At 43.5% G+C, this 21,626-nt stretch overlaps 1 protein-coding gene across 1 annotated transcript in view; it reads left to right on the forward strand.

Moving 5' to 3' along the window:
* Positions 1 to 7,429: 7,429 nt before the first annotated feature.
* The window catches only part of LOC100617161 (zinc finger protein 420-like), a 35,457-nt gene continuing 21,260 nt past the window's right edge, over positions 7,430 to 21,626 (forward strand). The window contains exon 1 of the mRNA XM_016433018.2: positions 7,430 to 7,632. The gene's annotated coding sequence lies outside the window, so the exon portion shown is untranslated. The remainder of the gene's footprint in view (positions 7,633 to 21,626) is intronic.

Raw genomic sequence — 21,626 nt, forward strand, 5'->3', positions numbered from 1 at the left:
GAATATTGTGTATATCTATAGTTAGAAGTGCATTTAGAACTACAAAATGATTATGTTAAATGATCAATGGGGAGACAGTAGTCTCCCAATGATCATCAGGGGGGATTGTGAATCTTGAAATTTCTCAGACTTGTGAATGTTAAAAAATTCCCCATTGGGGAATTCTCCATTGGGACAATTCCCTATTGGGACCATTCCCCATTTGGACAGTGAGAACTCTACTTAGATCAAAAATGTGAAGACCTCTACTCCACCCATACTTAAGCCTGCTTTAGGGGAGAAAACTCCTTGCTGAACAATGAAAAATACTTAAACCCATACTTAAACCATGCCTATTGTTAGAATTAATACAAAGGGGTGCTAAGTACCTATTAAGGTCAGGCAACTTGGGACAAAGAGGTGAGAAACTTACTCAGAGATTCTAACCTTCTCAGGTGTGGATTACTAAAAGGATTAGTCTACTCAGGTGTGAATTCAGAATGGGCTGTCCTTTGGAAAATGTCTACTGTGATTGGTAGATGGAAGAACTTAGGGTAGGTGACATAGGAGAAAACCCCCTATATAAAAAAGGACAGTCTGTTGAAAGAGACAGTCTCTAAGGAGGCTGTTAGAAGGAGAGTACTCTAAGGAGGAGGCTCTGAAAAAAACACAGTCTCTAAGAAGGCTGTTAGAAGGACAGTCTCTAAGGATTCTCTTGGGAGAGGCTCTTGAAGACAGTCAGAAGAATCTCTCCCTGGAGAAGGATGGCTGGCTGAACTAGTGTCTATATTCTTGCTTGGACAGATCTTGTGGTGAGTTATTAAGGACTGATTGATCTCTCTTTAAAGACTCAGGTCTAGGCCATGTTGGCTTAAGGCCCTTCAAACTTGTTCCTTTCTTACTCTTTCTCTCTCTCTTTAATTCCTCATTGTATTATTAATTAAAATCTCTATAAAACCCAGTTAACTTGGGTTTCATAATTTCATAATTGGGAATATTTCCCTGGAGACCACCTTATATATTTGATTTGAAACAAGACACTGTAGTGAAAACATATTTTCTGCGGTCACAATTTACTCATCCATTCTTATATCTACTACAATTTAAGTCTTCCACTATTTTAACTCACTACAGTTTATGACCTCAACCATTTTAAATGTTACAATTTATGGCTTAAACTCTTTTAAATGCCACATCCATTTCCTTCTTCGTACATATGGAATCTGCACAAGATCATAGATTTCATCCCATAATGCATGGTGGATGGATGACACCTGTAACAATCATTTCATTGTAGAAATCAAGGAATTACGAACCACAGAATGAAATGACTTGCCTAAGGTCATGCAGATATGGCAGAGACAATATTTTCATCCTAGTCCTCTGACCCCCTATTAATTTTCACTGAACTACTTTGCCTTTCAACTATCATAGTTAAGATGGGAAAGACCTCTTATGCCATCTAAACTTATAATATTACACATATGGGGAAATACATTAAAGCAAAGTCCCTGATCCATTGGTAAAGGGAATCATCAATAAAGTATGTTTTCCCTTATAAAAAGCAGGCTTAAGGGATGTGCTTTCTCAGGCTGGCAGCAGATGGTCAGGGGACGGTTTCTCAAGGATGAGATAAATCAGGTGTAGGAGAAGATAGACAAAGAATGTCCATCCTCCCCAGTAAAGGGTACATCCGGTTGGTGTCTGATAAGACTGGATTTCCCTGGTCAATCCGCCCCAGGTCACTTTTCATTTTTCTTTAACTTAAAGCCACATAGCCTTCATTAGCTTGGTATGAGCTCGTTTGACCTTTTCAGCTCTCTGACATATGTAAACCTATAAAAACTGTCTGTGACTTTGCCTTGGCGTGGCTTTCCCTCTGAAGGCTGCCCTGGCCAGTGAGGTACATATAGTTAATCATAGACTCATAAACAAATATTGGTTCCACTGATTGAACTTCTGGGTGTCTGGACTCACTTATTGAAGTAAACTACTTCAATGGAAACCAATGGAAGTTATGTTACACCCAGGATCACCCAGCTACCGTGTCTATAGAATTTAACTGAAAGGTTTTCATGATCCCAGGCCCAGGGCTCTGCCCACCACATGGCACTTCGAGGTGTGGGGATGTCCAAGGAGGGCTGGCAGAGCCTTTTTAGAATTCACCTTTGGGGTTCACCTAGCAGTCAGTTCTCACTTGGGAGTCCCAGAAGCTGTGGCCTGCCCACTAGCAGATGGACTAAACCGGGCTGAGGGTCACTAAAGGGTCCTCAGTGTACCCCAAACCTGTAAGGAATTCCTCTGCTACAATGGGTGGCTATAAATAAGTTGTTCCATGACTATGAAGGTGGCAGAAGTCGGAGCTACAGAGTGCTCCAAACATGGACAGACACCAAAGATTTTAACATCATCGACTCCTTCCACGATCATGACCAGCCATCCTGACTTTTGCCTTATCTTTTGACTTTTGTCACTGTACCTCAATGACTCTGGATGAGGAAGTGAGGCTCATGATTTTGTTCAATTCAGTCTCACTTAAATCCAATTCATGGGAAAGTCTGGATATAATCTGGTGACATCATTAGTCCTCTTCAAAAAGAACAAACAACAGCAACGGTATTGTGCGAAAAGAACTGCCTCAAAGGAACTAGATTGATATCCTAACTCTGTTTTTTACATTATGACCTAGGGCAAGTCACTTAACCCCAACAGGTCTCACCAGTCACACCCTATTCTTTGGTTTTTTCCTAATAAATCAAATGAGGAAGTTGAACTAATGGTTCCTTCGGGTCCTTCCACTTCTGGATCTATGATCCCACACATTAATCCAGTTGATGATCATCCCTGTGTTCTGTTGTATAATATGTGAAAGAGACCAAGGACAAGAGATAGATAAAGAGAAAAAACAATCAGCCTCCCTTCTGGCTGTATTTCTTGTTACTCTTTCATGGAGGTTCCCATGAATTCTACATCCCCTCAAGAACCAAAAAACTCTTATTTATGTTTTCAGTGGGTGGAAGGAAAGGCCATTGCAATACTTACTCAGTTGATTGGAAATTTCCCCTCTGGGCATGAAGAACAGTCAAAGCAGCAGATGGGCTCTCCCTCCTGTGGGGGTTTTCCTGAATCCAGGGCCACAGCTATCACTGCACATAGCTTGGGGAACCTGAACTGTGAGAAGTAAAGAAAGTATTTGAAGGATCTGGGTCCTAACAACACACGGCAAAGGAGATTATTTCATGAGAATTTATGTCATTTTTGAGGAAAGGAAATTAATCTTATTTCATTAAAGAGCTATGAACTTATCCCAGGCTCATAAATCAATGTGTATATGTAAGAGAATACCCACTACACATGTATTCAAGAGATATAATTTCAATCCACACTCATCAATAGCCATGTGACTATGGCTACTCTCCTGCTTTGGGTTCCAGATTCTTCATCTGAAAAAAGAGATTGTTGGATGACAAACGTCCCATTTGTAAGGGTACATTTTAGGGTTGTGACTGAATATAAATTTAATTGGTCACCAGGGAAAATCCCAAATAAAATATTCAAGTCAATTTGGAAATTTTTATGGTTGTTTAATTAATATAGAGGGAAGGAATTAAGAAGAAGAGAGAGGGAAAGGGTATATGATTTCTCCAGCCTAGCCTGTGCCAGGGGGAGTTCAAAGACCTCTGCTATGAGGTCTCCTCAGAAGATTAGAGGCTTCCTAAGAGGATAGTGTTTGGAAGGTAAAGGAAAAGAAATCAGCCTAAACTAGGAGTGAGCTCAGGGAAGACACCTCACCTGAAATAGGTTACTAAGCTTCTCCTAGTATTGTATCAAGGATGCTCACTGCCAAACCTGGACAATAGCTGCATCCATGCCAAGATGCCAAGATGCTCAGCATGCTGCCACCAGCCACCTTGACACCGCAAGAGCCAGAGTCACCTCTCTTTGCAAAGAGACCCAAGAGAGGAAGTGATGCAAAACATATAGACCATTTTTTACATCATTTCTTGTGTCTCACGTGTATCAATGGTAGTTTACTCTTGACTTAGGACAACCCAGAGATCTGTCAGTTGTTTCTGATTTGTCATTTGCTAGCACATATCTGTCATAGGCCATCCTTCTCAATTCTTAATCCTTAAGTAGGGGTGTAGACATTCCTGTTTTGTTAGACTAAGAAGGGTGGAGTAAATCACACTTTCAGGTAAAATATTCTATAATTCTATGTGTAATCCTAAACAATATAATAGCTGTGAAGGTTAAGAGAAAGTAGAATAATGACCCAAAGCATGTACATTCATTTTTTTTTTACATAGGAGGTAAGGCACACAGAGTAAAAGACATCAATGGAGTCCATTTTCAATAGAAAGTAAATAATAGGGGGCAGCTGGGTGGCTGAGTGAATTGAGAGCCAGGCCTAGAGATGGGAGGTCCTAGGTTCAAATCTGGCCTCAGACACTTCCCAGTTGTGTGACTCTGGGCAAATCACTTAACCCCCATTGCCTAGCCCTTACCACTCTTCTGCCTTGGAACCAATACACCGTATTGATTCCAAGATGGAAGGTGAGAGTTAAAAAAAAAAGTAAATAATAAATCCCAAAACAATTTGACAAATACAATTTGAGAACCAAATTGTTTTTGGAACATTCTAAAATGAAGCTAATTTTATAAAATAAAGTACCTGAAATCATTAGACAAAACTTTAGGAAGAATGAATGAATTTGATTTCACTGAAGTCAGGTAAATGGACAGCGTGGCATAATACAGCTTATGAAATATTGCACAGTGTGGGAAAATTGGGTGGATGGACTACTTACTATTTTTTTCTTGTTCATCTGGGAAAGAAAATAGAAAGAGAGACCAGAGGAAGATTTTCTCTACAAAAACATGGCTACCTCTGAATGAATAAGAATGGCTAATATTTGTGCAGGATTTTAACCTATAAAAAGCTGTTTGTGTAGATGACCTAAGAAATAACATGTGCTTCCATGATTGGAAGACATGAATTAAAACTGAAATTGTTTCTGATCTTTGACTCAAACTAGTCAGTCCCACACTATGGCCTCTTTACAAATGGTAAAATCTTGACCATATGGAACATTTGGAATCAATTGTCCCACTTTTATCAGAGTTTCAGTCCCATTTTGAAAGAACAAGTACTCCAAAATGGTATAATAGTCCTCAGAATTTTCTGTATCATCCAAAAATACTTGGTCACCAGCTCTATTGTCAAAGTGGATTTTCTTCAGAAATTTGTGGAGCTGAAAGGGAAGAGAAATATCAGTCACTGGCCAGTGCTCAAAGACAGGGCTCTTTCCAAAGTAAGATGAATAGCCTATCTAGGAGATCCTTGTGCTCATGGCCCAAAGTTAGTGCTCTTGTTTGGTGTGAGTAATAAATATTTTCTTTTTTGTGAGAACCAACTTAGACTATGTATTCTATGGAATAATTTCATGGTTTCAGGCCTAGGGGCATTGATTTTTAACTACACTATTACATGTTGAATAATTGTTGGCTAAAAAGATGTGAATTGAATTCTATTTTTTTTTTAAACCCTTACCTTCCTTCTTGGAGCCAAGCAGAAGAGTGGTAAGGGCTAGGCAATGGGGGTCAAGTGACTTGCCCAGGGTCACACAGCTGGGAAGTGTCTGAGGTCATATTTGAACCTAAGACCTCCCGTCTCTAGGCCTGGCTCTCAATCCACTGAGCTACCCAGCGGCCCCCGTGAATTGAATTCTAATAAGAAGTTCCATTCATCCCTGCATATAATGCTCACAACATCACTCTAGATTGGCAAAGAGTTCACATAGATCTCAAACCCAGGCCTGACTTAGGTTCATATTAACAATTTTGTTTGTATTCAAGAGATATCATATTGAAATGCCATTGAAAGAAAGAATATCCTTTATATTTTATCTTAGTTCCTTCACACTCTATTATGGCTAGTCCTATCTTTTGGGGTATGGCTTGAACTCTACATGATAGCTCTTCCCTCTCTATTTTGCCTTAACTATTTCCCAATAAAATGCATTCATTCAACCTCTTAGACAAGAAAATTTAGATTAGACACAGCATCATGTTTCTTTTGTATAATTTGACACATGTAGGTATTTTCTTTCTCAATAGATCGTTAGCACCTTGAGGACAGAACCTCTTTAGATTTTATATTTTCATCTCCACTGTTTAGCACATAGTCACTTTTCATAAATTCTTGATGCTTCATTTGAGAATCCCTAAGTGTGAAATCACATAAAAACATTCCTTTTACGTGTGACCCTGGGCAAGTCACTTACCCTCCATTGCCTAGCCCTTACTAGTCTTCTGCCTTAGAACCAATACACAGTGTTGGTTCTAAGCTGGAAGGTAATGGTTGAAAGAAAAGTTCCTTTCAGTTCAAGTGAAAATATGAAGTAATAAAATGATCTGATCTCCCAACTCGGTTCAGTTTTCCCTGTTTGAGAATATCTACAGGATAAGAGTCTGAGGTCTCAGGTGATAACCAAATAAACGTTTGCCTGGACAGTCCCGTTGCCTTAGCAGCCTTCTCCAGGGAGTGGTGACAAGGCCCACCTAAGGGCGCAGCTCTCTTTCTAGCCAAGGGCTAATGCATTACCCTTCACATGCAGAGCCAATCCGCTGACAAGCCTGGCACTTCTTCCTCCATAGAGCCCTACATCTGTCCCCTTCTGGGGTGGCTCCTCATTTCCGCTACAATCAATTGGAATGTTTTTAACTTTAAGAAAATTCACGATCTCACCAGCACTAGCCATGCCAGTGTCACTGGGCATCCCTCCTGCTCCCGCACTCTGCTCTCCCAGCAACCTGGCTCTGTCTGCCCTCTCGGAACCTCTATTAACTTGCCTTACTCTCCCCAAACCCGAAATGCAAACCTGATTAGAATTGTTGCCGGATCATGATCTGAACAGGATGCGTTTATTATTCCTGCTCTTTTTGCCTTTGGTTGGGAAGTTTTCATGCCCTGGAATATGGTCAGAGCAAGAAGGGCGTGGCCAGAGACACCTGGGCAATAGGGGCGTGCCTAGGGAGGGCGGACCGAGAGGGCGGGGCTTTGTCCTTCTTTCCTTTGCCTGTGGCTCTTCTGGTATCCTCCTGCAGACCCCTAGTAGGTCTCTGTCTCCGCCTGACTCTGCAGGCTGCCGGGAGCCTGGCCACGCCCACATGTCTTTTCTAGAAGTGCTGCAGGAGCAGAGGATGTCCCCGCCCCTCCCCCACCTTGTCTTCTGCCCAAAAGGAGCTCGGAACTCGGGACGCCTGGTGCACCGGGACCCTTTTCTTTCTTCCGGAAGCAGGAGACCGGAGCGCCCTAAACTGAGCAGGGCGAGTACTGGCACTACCAGCCCTCGGACTCCCATGGGAGGGGCGGGGGGGCGGGGGCTTGTGTGGAAGAATGAAGAGGAGGGAGGCGGGGCTCGCACTGTAAGGCTCTGAGGGGTGGCTCTGAAGGAGGGGAGAGGGGGAGGGCCAGCCCCGGGTTAAGGCGGGGCAATCTAGCCCTGGAATAGGCGGCGCAGAGGCCTCTGGGAAACCGGAAGATAAGATCGGACCAGATTTCCCCCTCCTCCGCCACTTCCAAAGCTTTTCCCGCTTCGGCTCCTTATCCGACCCTGGAACTTCCTCCGCCGGGCGCCTCTAGCCTGGGTAATTATGAAGTGGCGGCGGGGGACCGCGGGAAAGGGGGCCCGGAGGGTTGAGGGGCGAGAGGGAGAGGAGCCTGGGGTTGGGCGGGCGGCAGAGAGAGTAACTGAGCTCGAATTGTCCCTGTTAGGAGTCCCTCTGGGGCAGACACCTCTCGCCTGTGTCTCCTGGAATCCAATTCCTGGATTCCCCCCCAAAGCCGGGACCCCATCCCCTCCCCTCACGTCCTGGGACTGCAGCTGGGCGGGGCCAGCTGGGCCCGGAGCGGAGCAGGATGGGCTGCACAGGGGTGAATTTCCTGCTGGGTACAGTGTGTCCTCGGGGCTCCTCTGGTGTATCACCGGGATCCACTGTGGCCTCCAGCTTCCTCTTCAGGATCTTCTTTCCTGCTATAATGTCCTGCCTGGAGTGCGTTTGAGAGGGAGGGGCTGTACCAGATGCAGTTTTATCGTGCCCTGTAAGGACCCAGGAATCCTGCCTCCCAGCCTCTGTACCCCATACCCCCGAGCTCCTGCTCTCCCGCCTTCCCTTCCCCCGCCCCTTGGGCAGCCTCAGTCACCCCAGGCACTCACCATTCTGACTAAACAGGCAATAATGACTAGAGACAGGGCTGAGAGTGAAGAGTTGAGGAGGGCTTCCTGGAGGAGGCAAGATTGTCATTTGGACTGTAGGGAAGCCTGGGAGGGCAGTGTTCCCAGCTGGGGAGGGAGAGCCTGTGACCCACCTATGGAGGATAGCCAGAGAGAGTGCTCCTGGCCAGGAGCTGGAGGTGCTGGTCATGGACATCCCCAGGAGGGTGGTGTGGCCCAGGACAGAGGGGGTGGCAGGGAAGAGGGGGATGGGGCCATTAGGGCTGGGAGTGCTGAAGAGCATCATGGGGGATTTCCTCAGGGACAGAATGGAGGCTGGCAGGAAGGGGGAAGAGAAAACCCAGGAGGCCAGCAGAGCCCCAGGAAGGTCCTGCAGTCAGGGATGGGGGGCTGAGGGAGGAGGAGTATCTTCCCTACAGGGAGGACTGCCCTCTGGCAAAGGGAGTCCCACCTGAGCCACTGGGGAGCTCAGGGGAGAGGATAGGGCCTGGGTTCCAGGCTGGCCTCAGACCCTTCCTATTCTCTTGGCTGTTCCCCATTTTGTCTTTGAACCCTGAGCCTGTCCTATTCTCCTGGAAGGGCTTCCTGGCTGTAGGATCTCCCTCTGAAGGCTGGCTGGGCCCCCCTGGAGTACTGGGAGGGACCCCCATGACCCTCCCCACCTACAAGGCAGGCACTTGAGGACTTCTGAGATGGGAAAGCTCCCAGGTGGTCGTTCTACAGCCCCTCTTCCTCCCCTCACTGCAGGGCTTTGGCTTTGGGCCAGTTTCTTGTCAGAGTGGGCCTACCTTAGCCTCTTGGCCACATCCAGGCCCTGTTCCTGGTTCTCCTCTTCCTCCTCCTCCTGTTTTTCCTCCTCTCCCCACCCACACTGACACCCCCCTTCACCTGCCTGATTCTCCTGAGATGCTTCAAACCCCTACCCCCCAGCCACCCCCAGATGGCCTCTCCTTGTGGGCCTCACATTCCCTCAGTCCCCCTCCTCCCATGCCCCCATGGGGCCCTGCTCTTCCCCAGAAACCCTCTTCTAGGGTGGTTGTTATGAATGGTAGTTATCGGCACTTTTAGGTAGTAAATAGAGATGCCCTGGGACCCTTTTCTTCCTGAAAGCCAGGAGACTGGAGCGCCTTAAACTGCTCAGGGCAAGTACTGGCACTACCAGCCCTCTGACCCATGGGGGAGGGGAGGGGTGGGTGGGGGCTTGTGTGGAAGAATGAAGAGGAGGGAAATGGGGCTCATGCTGGAAGATCTGTAGGGAGACTCTGGAGGTGGGAAGAGGGGGAGGGCCAGCCCAAGGGAGAGGCTGGGATAATCTAGCCTCAGAATAGTCTCTGAACAGGCTGCGCCCAGGCCCCTGGGAAACCGGAAGTTAAGATCTTATCTAATTTCCCTGGGCTCCTTATCCAGCTCTGGAACTCCCTCCCGCCCGGTGCTTGAAGCCTGAGTAATTATGAAGTGGTGATGGGGGACAGTGGGTGCCCGAGGGGGGAGGGGCCAGAGGGAGAGGAGCCTAGGGGAGGAAGGGCGGCAGAGAGCATTACTGAATTCAAATTTTCCCTTTTAGGTGTCCCTTTGGGGCAGACACCTCCCGCCTGTGCCTCCTGGAACCCAATTCCTGGATTCCCCCAAAGCCGGGACCCGCTCCCTTCCCCCCATGCCCTGGGACTCTGCAGCTGGGCGGGGCTGGTTAGGGCCTGAAAGGATGTGAGGTGGCAGCCCCCTGCGAATTTCCTGCAGGGTACAGCGTATCCACGGGTCTGCTCTGGTGTCTGACTGATTGCCTTCTTGGAGATCTTTCCTGCTAATACGTCCTGGCTGGAGGGGGTTTTTTGGGGGTAATGCCAGATGCAGTTTAATCGTGCCCTGTACCCAGGAGTTCTGCCTCCCAGTCCCTGGGCCCCAGACCCCTGAGCTCCTGCTCCCCCACCTTCCCTTCCCCAGCCCCTTGGGTAGCCTCAGTCACCCCAGGCATGTTCCATTCTGACTAAACAGGCAATAATGACTAGAGACAGGGCTGAGAATGAAGTGTTGAAGAGGGTTTCCTGGAGGAGGCGAGATTGTCATTTGGACTGTAGAGAAGCCTGGACAGGCAGTGTTCTGTCTGGTTCTGGTTCAGATTCCATGGAGGAGACACACACAGTAATGCAATACACAAGAGGTACTTTATTCGAGCTATAGCCTGGGCCTCCACAAGAAGTGGAAGACCCCAAGCATTACCTAGGTCTGGCTTATATAGAGGAGCTAGGGGTGGGGGTTGCCAAAAGTGAGGACACATCAATCTTAGTCCCAGATATTTCCTTTAACATATGGTCAGTTCAGTGAAAGCTGAAGTCTTGAGATAACATATCCTTATGCAAGTACATAAATAAGGACAGTTTAACTTTAGTTCTTGGGACAAGGGACTCTAGGGTATTGTCTGGAGGGCAAGTTCCTTTGATATCAGTATGTTTCTTCATTCCCCACTTCTTTTAGGACAATGAGGAGCCCTACTCGTGGGAAGTGTTCTCATAGGAGCATGGATATCGTTTAGGGTCAGGTATTGCTGCCTTAGGACCATGAGCTAAACTGTGTTAACGTGCTCCTTTACAAAGCCACAAGTCTATTGATAATAGGAGGGCCAAAGGTCAGCAAGATGCCAAGTATGAAGAGGGGGCCCAATAAAGTGGAAATGAGGGTTGTCAGCCACGGGGGTTTGTGAAAGGGCTGCTTATACCAGGATCTCTGGGCCTCGCGTTCTTTCTTCCTGATGACCAGGCCTTCTCGTAGTTTTATCATGGAATCTCTAACTAGACCTGTGTGGTCTGCATAAAAACAGCATTCTTCTCCTAGAGTAGCACAGAGTCCACCCTGCTAGAAGAATAGAAGATCTAGCCCTCTCCGATAAAGATCCTTGCTGTTATAGAGTAAGACCTTAGGAAAAACAGTCCCTAGTAAGCAGAGATCTTGGTTGGAGTCTTAGGAGCCTTTAGCTACATAGGGGGTCAACCCTGAGGATGCACACAACCATTGGGCGCATTCGGGTGGAAGAAGGTATTTACTGTCACTAAGAGTCACGAGGATGTAAGAGAACAGAAGAATTTCCCTGATAATAATTTGCCCAAGTTTCTGGGGGTATAATGCCCATGTCATCTCCCCCCTCTCTGAATATCTAGGGGAAAGGGGTGATGGTCTCAATCTTCTGTAGATTCTTCAGAGCTGAGAATGGTTGTAGCGCTGTCCCTGCCTATTGTCAGGAGAGAGGTATTGACTATAGGCAATGTCCAGGGCTTCAGGCTGGGGTGGTTGCTGAGGTTACAGTGGCATCTGGGTGACTCCCAGGAGGCTTCTACCCTAGAAGCAACTAGAGCAGTGACAAGGTTATAATGCAAGGTTCACATATCCCACAGGGGAGTAGCCAAAACTTGAACAGGGAGGGAAAGGCTTTTGGCATAGGGTCTTTAGGGGTGTGCCCTCAGTGGATGCCTGGGTCCTAGGTAGGTGGGGACCTGTTTGGAGATCTGAAGGATGTACAGTGACTGCTTCCTCTGATTGGCAGACAGGTCACAAGGGGGAAGAGTCAGCCCCTAAGATAGAAGTGTAGAAACCAGGACTGGGCAAAAACTAGAGAATCAGAGAAAATTAGCCCAATAGTAATTGATATTACACATTTGCATTTGGGTATTTTAGCCAACGGACTCCATCTTCAGAAATCATCTTCTGACAGGAATAGATCCCTTTAGGAAATCGGATTCCTGAGTTGTTTGCAGAATTGGTATGTGATGTTTCTGTTAAAAGAATATCCTTTTGCAAAGTACACATTAACTATAAACATCTATATTGAGTAACAGTATTTTACAGATGTATTCCTTTACCCCCAGATTCTAGGGGAAATTCAAGAAAGCTTTGAGCTATATATTCAAGCTCAAGGTCCAAACTTCAACTGTGGTAAATTAAGGCTACAAAAGAAGCCATCTATTGATAAACTTCACCTACTTTTCAAAGTATATTCCCTAACAATTTAATAATTTTCAATTATTAACCTAATAGGTTGTTTGAGGAAATGGAAACTTTAATTTTACAATTTGCATTATGTGCTGATTATGGGACTTTGTCACAAAGGAAAAGGCTGACAGGGAAAATATTTCCTGACGTCCCAAGGGACCCATAGTGAGGGCTTCACATACAGGCCAAAGCTATTACTGGCTCATGCCGTCATTGTATCACTCAAGGATTAACAGCCTAGATGGTCAAAAAAGGTCTGTTCCCAGGTGAGCCCAGAATATGCCTCTGTAACCACCCCAGGACGTTCTCTGTCCTTTGTATACTTTGTCACCATTAGATCCCAGAAGACTTCTTTTTCCTTAAAAGACAAGTCTCACCCATTTCAGCTGAGAGAAATTCTGCTCCCTTCAGTAATCCAGAAACAAATTTCCATACCCTTGAACAAGGGTTTTATGTCCCTTTTATATCCCTATAAGGCTGATAACTCAATTATTCTTATATTTTTTGGCAATAATTTACATATCACTCTTTTAGTCACAAAACCTGAAATAAAGAACATGAGTGCTGAATTGAGTAGCTCCAAAGTAATACAAATCAGAGCTGTATCATCTCTTGGACCTAGGCCATCTGAAAGACTATGATTAAGGCCATACAGGAATCACTTCAGGGTAACTGTCCAGAGAATTAAAGAATCATATGTGATTTTTCCAACAACACATACACTAATTCTAGAAATTATCCCTAGGTCATGGATTCAATTATGAGTACAACATCTATCTGTTCTCTTTCACCTCCTTATGTGTCTCCTCCCTCCCTCTCTCTTTCAACCCTCTGCTTAAAAAGCAGATTCTTTCTTCACAAATCTGCATACTCAAGCTTTATCTTACTACAGTTTAAAATTCTGAATGTATCAAATCCTTCATAATAATTTACTCTTAGTGAATTTTAGTTTGAACTCCACAACTTCCAAATAACTTTAAGTCCGTTAGCAGTCTTTCAGTGTGTAACCAAACTGAAGTGCAAAGCATTTACCTGTACTCCTCTCAAACCTCTGACTAAAGTAGAATAGAACCTCCAGTTTAGTTTTCTTTTATCTCAAAACATTGCCACATATCTGATTAAATTCCATCAACATTATTCCAATTTATAATTTGTTGTATCTATTTCACACAAGAATTCATAGTATCAACTAGTATCTCTATCCATTACTCTATTTCTTCTGTCTTCTCTTTACCATTATTGTAAGTTGAGGAAAGGTACTGTACAGAATTGTATTTAATCCTCATGACAAGCCATTCTTGATTTCAGGGCTGGTTAAATTTGTCTTGTTAAGGACATACAGTTTGCATATCATATACCCTTAACCTTTTTTGGTAAAAAACATAACTCTTCATAGTACAAATGCATGTATGTTCATCTCTAGATCACAAATTCCTTCCTGTAACCGCTAAAAATGTGGGTTTCCAAGACTGAATTGCCAAAACTGTAAAGATAATTTTTAGTGAAAATAAGTGGTCACCACGGGAAAATTCCCAAATATGAAAATACCCAAGTCAGCTGGGTTTTTATAGAGATTTTAATTAATAAAAATGAAGGAATTAAGGGAAGGGAGAGAGAGAGAGTCACCACAAGATTGTTCCAAGCAAAACTCCAGTCCTTCACTGAAATCCTCAACTCCTGAACTGAGTTCAGAGACCCAGCTCCTCCAGCTAACTCCAAACTCTAACCTCCATGGTGGAAATTTTTTAACTCAGTTCAGTGAGCTCCTTTTTTTTTCTTTAAATAATATTTGATCATTTCCAAGCATTATTCATTAGAGACAGAGATCATTTTCTTTTCCTCCCACCCGCTACCCCCCATAGCCGACGCATGATTCCACTGGGTATCACATGTGTTCTTGATTCGAACCCATTGCCATGTTGTTAGTATTTGCATTAGAGTGTTCGTTTAGAGTCTCTCCTCTGTCATGTCCCCTCAACTGCTGTAGTCAGGCAGTTGCTTTTCCTCGGTGTTTCTACTCCCACAGTTTGTCCTCTGCTTATGGATAGTGTTTTTCTCCTAGATCCCAGCAGATTGTTCAGGGACATTACACCACCACTAATGGAAAAGTCCATTACGTTCGATTATACCACAGTGTATTAGTCTCTGTGTACAATGTTCTCCTGGTTCTGCTCCTCTCGCTCTGCATCACTTCCTGGAGGTCGTTCCAGTCTCCATGGAATTTCTCCACTTTATTATTCCTTTTTGCACAATAGTATTCCTTCACCAACATATACCACAATTTGTTCAGCCATTCCCCAATTGATGGGCATCCCCTCATTTTCCAATTTTTGGCCACCACAAAGAGCGCAGCTATGAATATTCTTGTACAAGTCTTTTTCCCCATTATCTCTGGGGTATAGTGAACTCCTTTTAAAGAGAAATTTCTCTTACGTCACCTTCCCTAAATTTTCACATCTACCAATCACAGTAGACGTTTTCTCCAGGACTGACCATTCTTAGTTCACATCTTCTTTTGTTATCACCTTCTCTGATTAGATTATATCTTCTGAGTATTTCACATCTCTTTGCTAAGCTTGCCCTTTGTTAGTTGCTTGACCTTTTAGTGTTTAATTTAACCTTTATAGGTACTTAGCACCCTTTTGTATTAGATCTAAAAATTGACCTAGCTTAAGGTTCTAGCTTTACTGTAAGTATGAGTTAGGGACTTTTCATTGTTCAGTAAGGAGTTTACAACTTATTTTCCCCTAAAGTATGCCTAAGTATAGGCGGAGTAATGTTAAAATTCCCAATACATTCCTGTTCAAGTACCTCCATTTGTTACAATAAGGGAAGAGCTTAACCAAATTTTCTTTTCTTTTTTTTTAAATTTTATAATATTTTATTTGATCATTTCCAAGCATTATTCATTAAAGACAAAGATCATTTTCTTTTCCTCCCCCCGCCCCCATAGCCAACGCATGATTCCACTGGGTATCACATATGTCTTGATTCGAACCCATTGCCATGCTGTTAGTATTTGCATTAGAGTGTTCATTTAGAGTCTCTCCTCTGTCATGTCCCCTCAACCGCTGTAGTCAGGCAGTTGCTTTTCCTTGTTAACCAAATTTTCTAAGATAGAGTCTGAGCAGTTTTTAAGATTCACATTCCTATACATTGTGCACATTTTAAAAAACAATTCATATAACATTAGTCAAAGACAACACCATTTAGAAATTCCCTTTTGTAAAATACCAAATTTTAGTACTTGTATCCCATGCATAGATTTTTTAACCACTTTAAAAACTTGTGTGTCATGATTTTTTGCTGCTAGTTCTGACAGCACATACATTAAAATAACATCTGATTTGAAAAAAATCCCAAGTTTAAATTCTAGCATAAGTTCTTCTCAACAACATAACTTTTTCTGGATGACTTTTACATCTATAAAGTAGCCAGTACAATTTCTGTCCTTATAGAATAAAACATTCCCTCTCTGTGTCAGGCTGGCTATCAGTCACATTTAGATAGTTCTCTCAAATTCACTGAAACCATTATGCATTGCAAGATTTAACAAAACAAACTCATAACTATGAGTTTTGTTGTGCTCAAGAAAATCTGGTTAACATTTCACATTTAACTGACAGTTACCACAATACATGAAATTACATTTGTAACATATCAAAATCATTAGCAATCCTCTCAAGTTGTTCATCAACCCTTAGCCTTCTTGTGAGTGTCCAATTTTAGAATACATAGAGACGAGACTGTGACAAAGACAACGATAAACAGAAACATCCTAAAAGTAGGGATGTCTCACCAGTTGTCCTGTTCAGAATCAATGCTCTTCCTCCCTGCAGCAGAGGAGGAAGACAGATCTGATCAATGAACTGATACCTTCCTGGTAGAGATTTTGGGCTCCTGCCTTAAAGACGGAGAAGTGAGCCAAGACCAAATCTAAGGGAGTAGATGTTTGTTGGCCCATTAGGACAAATATAGAAAGACACAGGAGACAAACAGTAAAAGCCAAACAACAAACAGATGTGGAAGACGAACAACAGATACAGACTTTCACTAGGTTTCGGGGCAGGCAAGAGTACACTCCCCTGACCCCAGGGGCTTATCTTAAAGATCCTATTCCTCAGCAGGACTGCCAGTGTGGAAATTTTTCACACTCACCATCCAAAGATGCTCCTTAGGAGGCATAGGGTCCTCAGAGGACTAGAACCTCTGTTGCAAGGACCTGGTCCCTGTCCCAAGTCCAACTTTGGTGGTGGTGGGGGGCCCTCTAACCACGCCGAAGTTCCTGTCCCAAGACCACCTCGTGCAGGGGGCTTCTAACCACCCCAAAGTTCCTACTGAGTGAGCTTAACAAATCCTCCAGAAGGGAAATCTCTCAATCTCTTGAAACAACAACTTCTGTTTTCCCGGCTGTTCCATCCTGGTCCCTCATGGGACTTGGGAACCGCGTACATGGCAGGTCTCACTCAGAAACAGGTGAAAGGGGGTCTTAATAGATCTGACCTTGGCAATAGGCTGACTATATAATCTGTGGAGCACGAAATCTGCCAGCCACTTAGCCATATGCCACGATCCAGACTTTCCCTTCCCCATACACATTCACACAGACAGATACACTCGCATTTCCCTTCAAGGATACAAGTACCTTTACCACTGTGTGGTCCAAACATTTGGAATCCCAGGACAAGCCCCCAAATGTTCGGTCTCGTTCTGGTTCAGATTCCAAGGAAGAGATGCACATGGTAATGCAATACACAAGAGGTACTTTATTCAAGCTATAGCTTGGGCCTCCACAAGAATAGAGGAGCTGGGGGGGGGGGGGTGTCACCAAAAGTAAAGACACATCAATCTTACTGCCAGATGTTTCCTTTTAACATCATCTGGTCAGTAACCTAGGTCAGGTTATTGTCTCGAGATAACATATCCTTATGGCAGTACATGAATAAGGATGTGGTAATTTTAGTTCTTAGGACAAGGGACCCTATTTAGGGTATTTTCTGGAGGTCAAGTTCCTATGAAATCAGTATGTTTCTTCAGCAGTGGTCAGAGCTGGGGAGGGAGAGCCTGTCTGCTGCCCATGGAGGACAGCCAGAGAAGGTGCTCCTGGCCAGAGAAGGAGCTGGAGGTGCTGTTCATGGACCCCCCAGGAGGCTGGTGTGGCCCAGGGCAGAGGGGGTAGCCAGGAGGAGGAGGATGGTGCCATTAGGGCTGGGTGTGCTGAAGAGCATCATGGGGGGATTTCCTCAGGGGCTGAATGGAGGCTGGCAGGAAGGGGGAAGAGAGCCCAGGAGGCCAGCAGTGCCCCAGGAAGGCTCTGCAAACAGGGATGGGGGGCTGAGGGAGGAGGAGGGCCTTTCCTGTAGGTAGGACTGACCTCTGGCAAAGGGAGTACCGCCTGGGCCTGTAGAGTGCTGTGGGGTGGGTCTGGGCTCCAGTTTGGCCTCAGACCCTTCCTGTTCTCTTGGCGGCTCCCCCTTTTGTCTTTGAACCCTAAGCCTGTCCTGTCCCCCTGGAAGGGCTTCCTAGCTGTAGGATCTCCCTCTGAAGGCTGATTGCAACCCCCTGGAGCACTGGGAGGGACCCCTATGACCCTCCCCCAGCCCTAGAGGGCCTCTAGGAGGCATTTGAGGACTTCTGGGATGGGAAAGCTCCTGGGGGTTCTCTTGTAGCCCCTCCCCCTCCCTGTAGATCAGGGCTTTGGCTTTGGGTCAGTTTCTTGTCAGAGTGGTCCTACCTTAGCCTCTTGGCCACATCTAAGCTCTGTTCCTGGTTCTCCTCTCCCTTCCCCTCTCCTTCTAGTCCAATGTTGAATAATAAAGGTGATAATGGGCATCCTTGTTTCACTCCTGATCTTATTGGGAATGCATCTAGTTTATCCCCATTGCAGATGATGTTTGCTGATAGTTTTAGATAGATACTGTTTATTATTTTTAGGAAAGACCCTTCTATTCCTATACTTTCTAGTGTTTTTAATATGAATGAGTGTTGTATTTTGTCAAAGGCTTTTTCTGCATCTATTGAGATAATCATGTGATTTTTGTTGGTTTGCTTGTTGATGTGGTCAATTATGTGGATGGTTTTCCTGATATTGAAATATCTTGCATTCCTGGTATAAATCCCATCTGATCATAGTGATTAACCCTGGTGATGACTTGCAGGAGTCTTTTTGCTTATATCCTGTTTAAGATTTTTGCATCTATGTTCATTAAGGAGATTGGTCTGTCGTTTTCTTTCTCCGTTTTTGGCCTGCCTGGCTTTGGGATCAGTACCATATTTGTGTCGTTAAATGAATTTGATTAGAACTCCCTTTTTGCTTATTATGTCAAATACTTTGTATAATATTGGGATTAGGTGTTCTTTGAATGTTTGATAGAATTCACTTGTGAATTCATCTGGCCCTGGGGATTTTTTCTTGGGGAGTTCTTTGATGGCCTGTTCAATTTTTTTTTCTGATATGGGATTATTTAAGAATTCTATTTCTTCTTCTGTTAATCTAGGCAATTTATATTTTTGTAAATATTCATCCACATCACCTAGATTGCCATATTTATTGACATATAATTGGGAAAAATAGTTTTTAATGATTGCCTTAATTTCTTCTTCATTGAAGGTGAGTTCTACCTTTCCATCCATGATTCTGTTAATTTCGTTTTCTTCTTTCCTCTTTTTTATTAGATTGACCAATACTGTCTATTTTGGTTATTTTTTCAAAATACCAGCTTCTAGTATTATTTATTAGTTCAATAGTTCTATCACTTTCAATTTTATTAATTTCCCCCTTAATTTTTAGGATCGCTAATTTGGTTTTCTTCTGGGGGTTTTTAATTTGTTCGCTTTCAAGGTTTTTGATTTGCATGTACAATTCATTGACCTCTGCCCTCCCTCATTTGTTAATATATGAACTAAAGGATATAAAATTTCCCCTGGGTACTGCTTTGGCTGCATCCCATAGAGTTTGAAAGGATGTCTCATCATTGTCATTTTCTTCAATGAAATTATTAATTTTTTCTATGATTTGTTCTCTAGCCAATTTTGGAGAATCATATTATTTAATTTCCAATTAAGTTTTGATTTGGCTCTCCACGTACCCTTACTGATCATTATTTTTATTGCCTTATGATCTGATATGGTTGCATTTATTATTTCTGCTTTTCTGCATTTGTATGCCATGTTTTCATGACCTAGCGTATGGTCAGTCTTTGTGAATATACCATGTACTGCCAAAAGAAGGTGTATTCCTTTTTGTCCCTATTTATTTTTCTCCATATATCTATTAACTTTAATTTTTCTAAGATTTCATTCACCTCTTTTACCTCTTTCATATTTATTTTTTTATTTGATTTATCTAAATTTGATAGTGGTAGGTTCAGGTCACCCACTAGTATAGTTTTACTATCTATTTCCTCCTTCAATTCTACTATTCTCCATTAGAAATTTGGGTTCTATACCATTTGGTGCATACATGTTGATTAGTGATATTTCCTCATTGTCTATACTCCCTTTTAACAAAATATATTTACCTTCCCTATCCCTTTTAATCAGGTCTATTTTTGCTTTGCCTTTGTCAAATATTATTGCAACTCCTGCCTTATTTCTGTCAGTTGAGGCCCAATAGGTCTTACTTCACCCTTTAATTCTGACCTTGTGAATATCTACATGCCTTATGTGTGTTTCTTGTAGACAACATATGGTAGGATTCTGGATTCTAATCCACTCTCCTATTCGTCTACATTTTATGGGTGAGCTCAACCCATTCATGTTCAAAGTTATGATTGTCACTTTTGAATTTCCTATGTAAACCTCAAAATTTCTTAGACTTATAAATGTTGGAAATTTCACCATTGGGAAATTTCATACTTAAAAAATTTCCTACTGATAGTCTATTGGAATGTGAACCCCCCTTGGCATGGGAGGGTCCTTCTCCTCCCTACTTAAGATTACTTTAGGACAGAAACCTTTTGCTGAACAATGGAAAGGGCTTTGACCTATACTTAAGCATAGAACAGGAAGTTCTTTGAGTCATGATTGATTTTAGAATTGATACAATAGAGATACTTGGAATGATAGAACCAGGTCTTGGAACTTACAATCTCCACCCTACTCAGTCCTAACAGGATTTAGGAAGGGCTGCAGCATAGATCAAAATTTAATTATTTGAGAATATGACTTTCCACAGACATGTGCAAAGGGGCAGACCTCTGGGCGGTCCTGGGTTAAGCTAGAGCCACCATTGGCACAGGGAAGTCATGGACAGTGATTGGCAGATGTGAGAACTGAGGGGAGGGAACTGAGATGGTTTCCTTAAAGATAGAGGGGTCTGAGGACGGAGGGGGTGGTTGGAGAGGTTTTGCTCTGAGAGGTTGTGCTCTGAGAAGCTTGCTCTGAAGGAGGCTGGAGGTGGAGGCCCCTGAGACTATTTCTCCATTTTGGTCACGTGAGTGATAGGGACTGATCTCTTTTCTTTGCCTCAGCTGTCTAAGGGCTTGGGCCTTTTGGCCCAGCCTAAACAGAGGGGGTATTTAAGCCCTATTCCCTTTTCTCTTCTCTCCGCTTTCTCTCTCTCTCTCTCTCTCTCTCTCTCTCTCTCTCTCTCTCTCTCTCTCTCTCTCTCTCTCTCTCTCTCTCTCTTTCTCTCTCTCTCTCTCTCTCTCTCTTTCTCTCTCTCTCTCTCTCTCTCTTTCTCTCTCTCTCTCTCTCTCTCTCTCTCTCTCTCTCTCTCTTTCTCTCCTTTCTTTCTCCTGTTTGTAGTTAAAAACTCCATAAAAGGTTGACTGCTGACTTGAGTTTTCATTTAGGAATTACATAGCTGAATTCCTTGGCGACCTTAAATTAATATATATCAGTCTTTTAAAGTGATTTCCTTGTCACACCTAACATTCTGATATCCTCTCTTAGTTCTGTCCTTCCTTCTTTTGCTATATCCTTTTAACCCAGTGGTTTACTTTCAATCCCCCTATTCCTCTTCCCTGATATGTTTCCCTTTCTGGCCCCTCCCTTTTTGTTCACTTCTTATTTTTTTAGGGTCTGTTAAGTTACCCCCCCTTTCCTTCCCAACTTTTTTTGTACTCCCTCCTCCCCCCCTTAGTTTCCCCTTCTTCCTTACCCTGTAGGATAAGATAGACTTCAAAATTCCAATGGATCTAGATGCTCTTTCCTCTCAGAATTGATTTCACTGAGAGTAATGTTAGAGTATTACCTATTAACACTCTCTTCCTCTCCCTCTTAGAACAGTATTCTTCCCCTCCCCTTCCCATGTGTATCTTTGTGTGACAAAGCTTATTCTTTTAATTTTATTTCTTCAAGTATCTCTTGGTACCATCATCGATTCCTCACACCCTTTTTTTGCATGTAATTTTATTGCCCTTAATGCCCCAATATTTTCTTATGTATGATTCCTCTATTTACTATAATAATGAAAACATTTTT

The sequence above is a fragment of the Monodelphis domestica genome, chromosome 3, assembly GCF_027887165.1.
Source record: "Monodelphis domestica isolate mMonDom1 chromosome 3, mMonDom1.pri, whole genome shotgun sequence".
Classification (NCBI taxonomy): Eukaryota; Metazoa; Chordata; class Mammalia; order Didelphimorphia; family Didelphidae; genus Monodelphis; species Monodelphis domestica.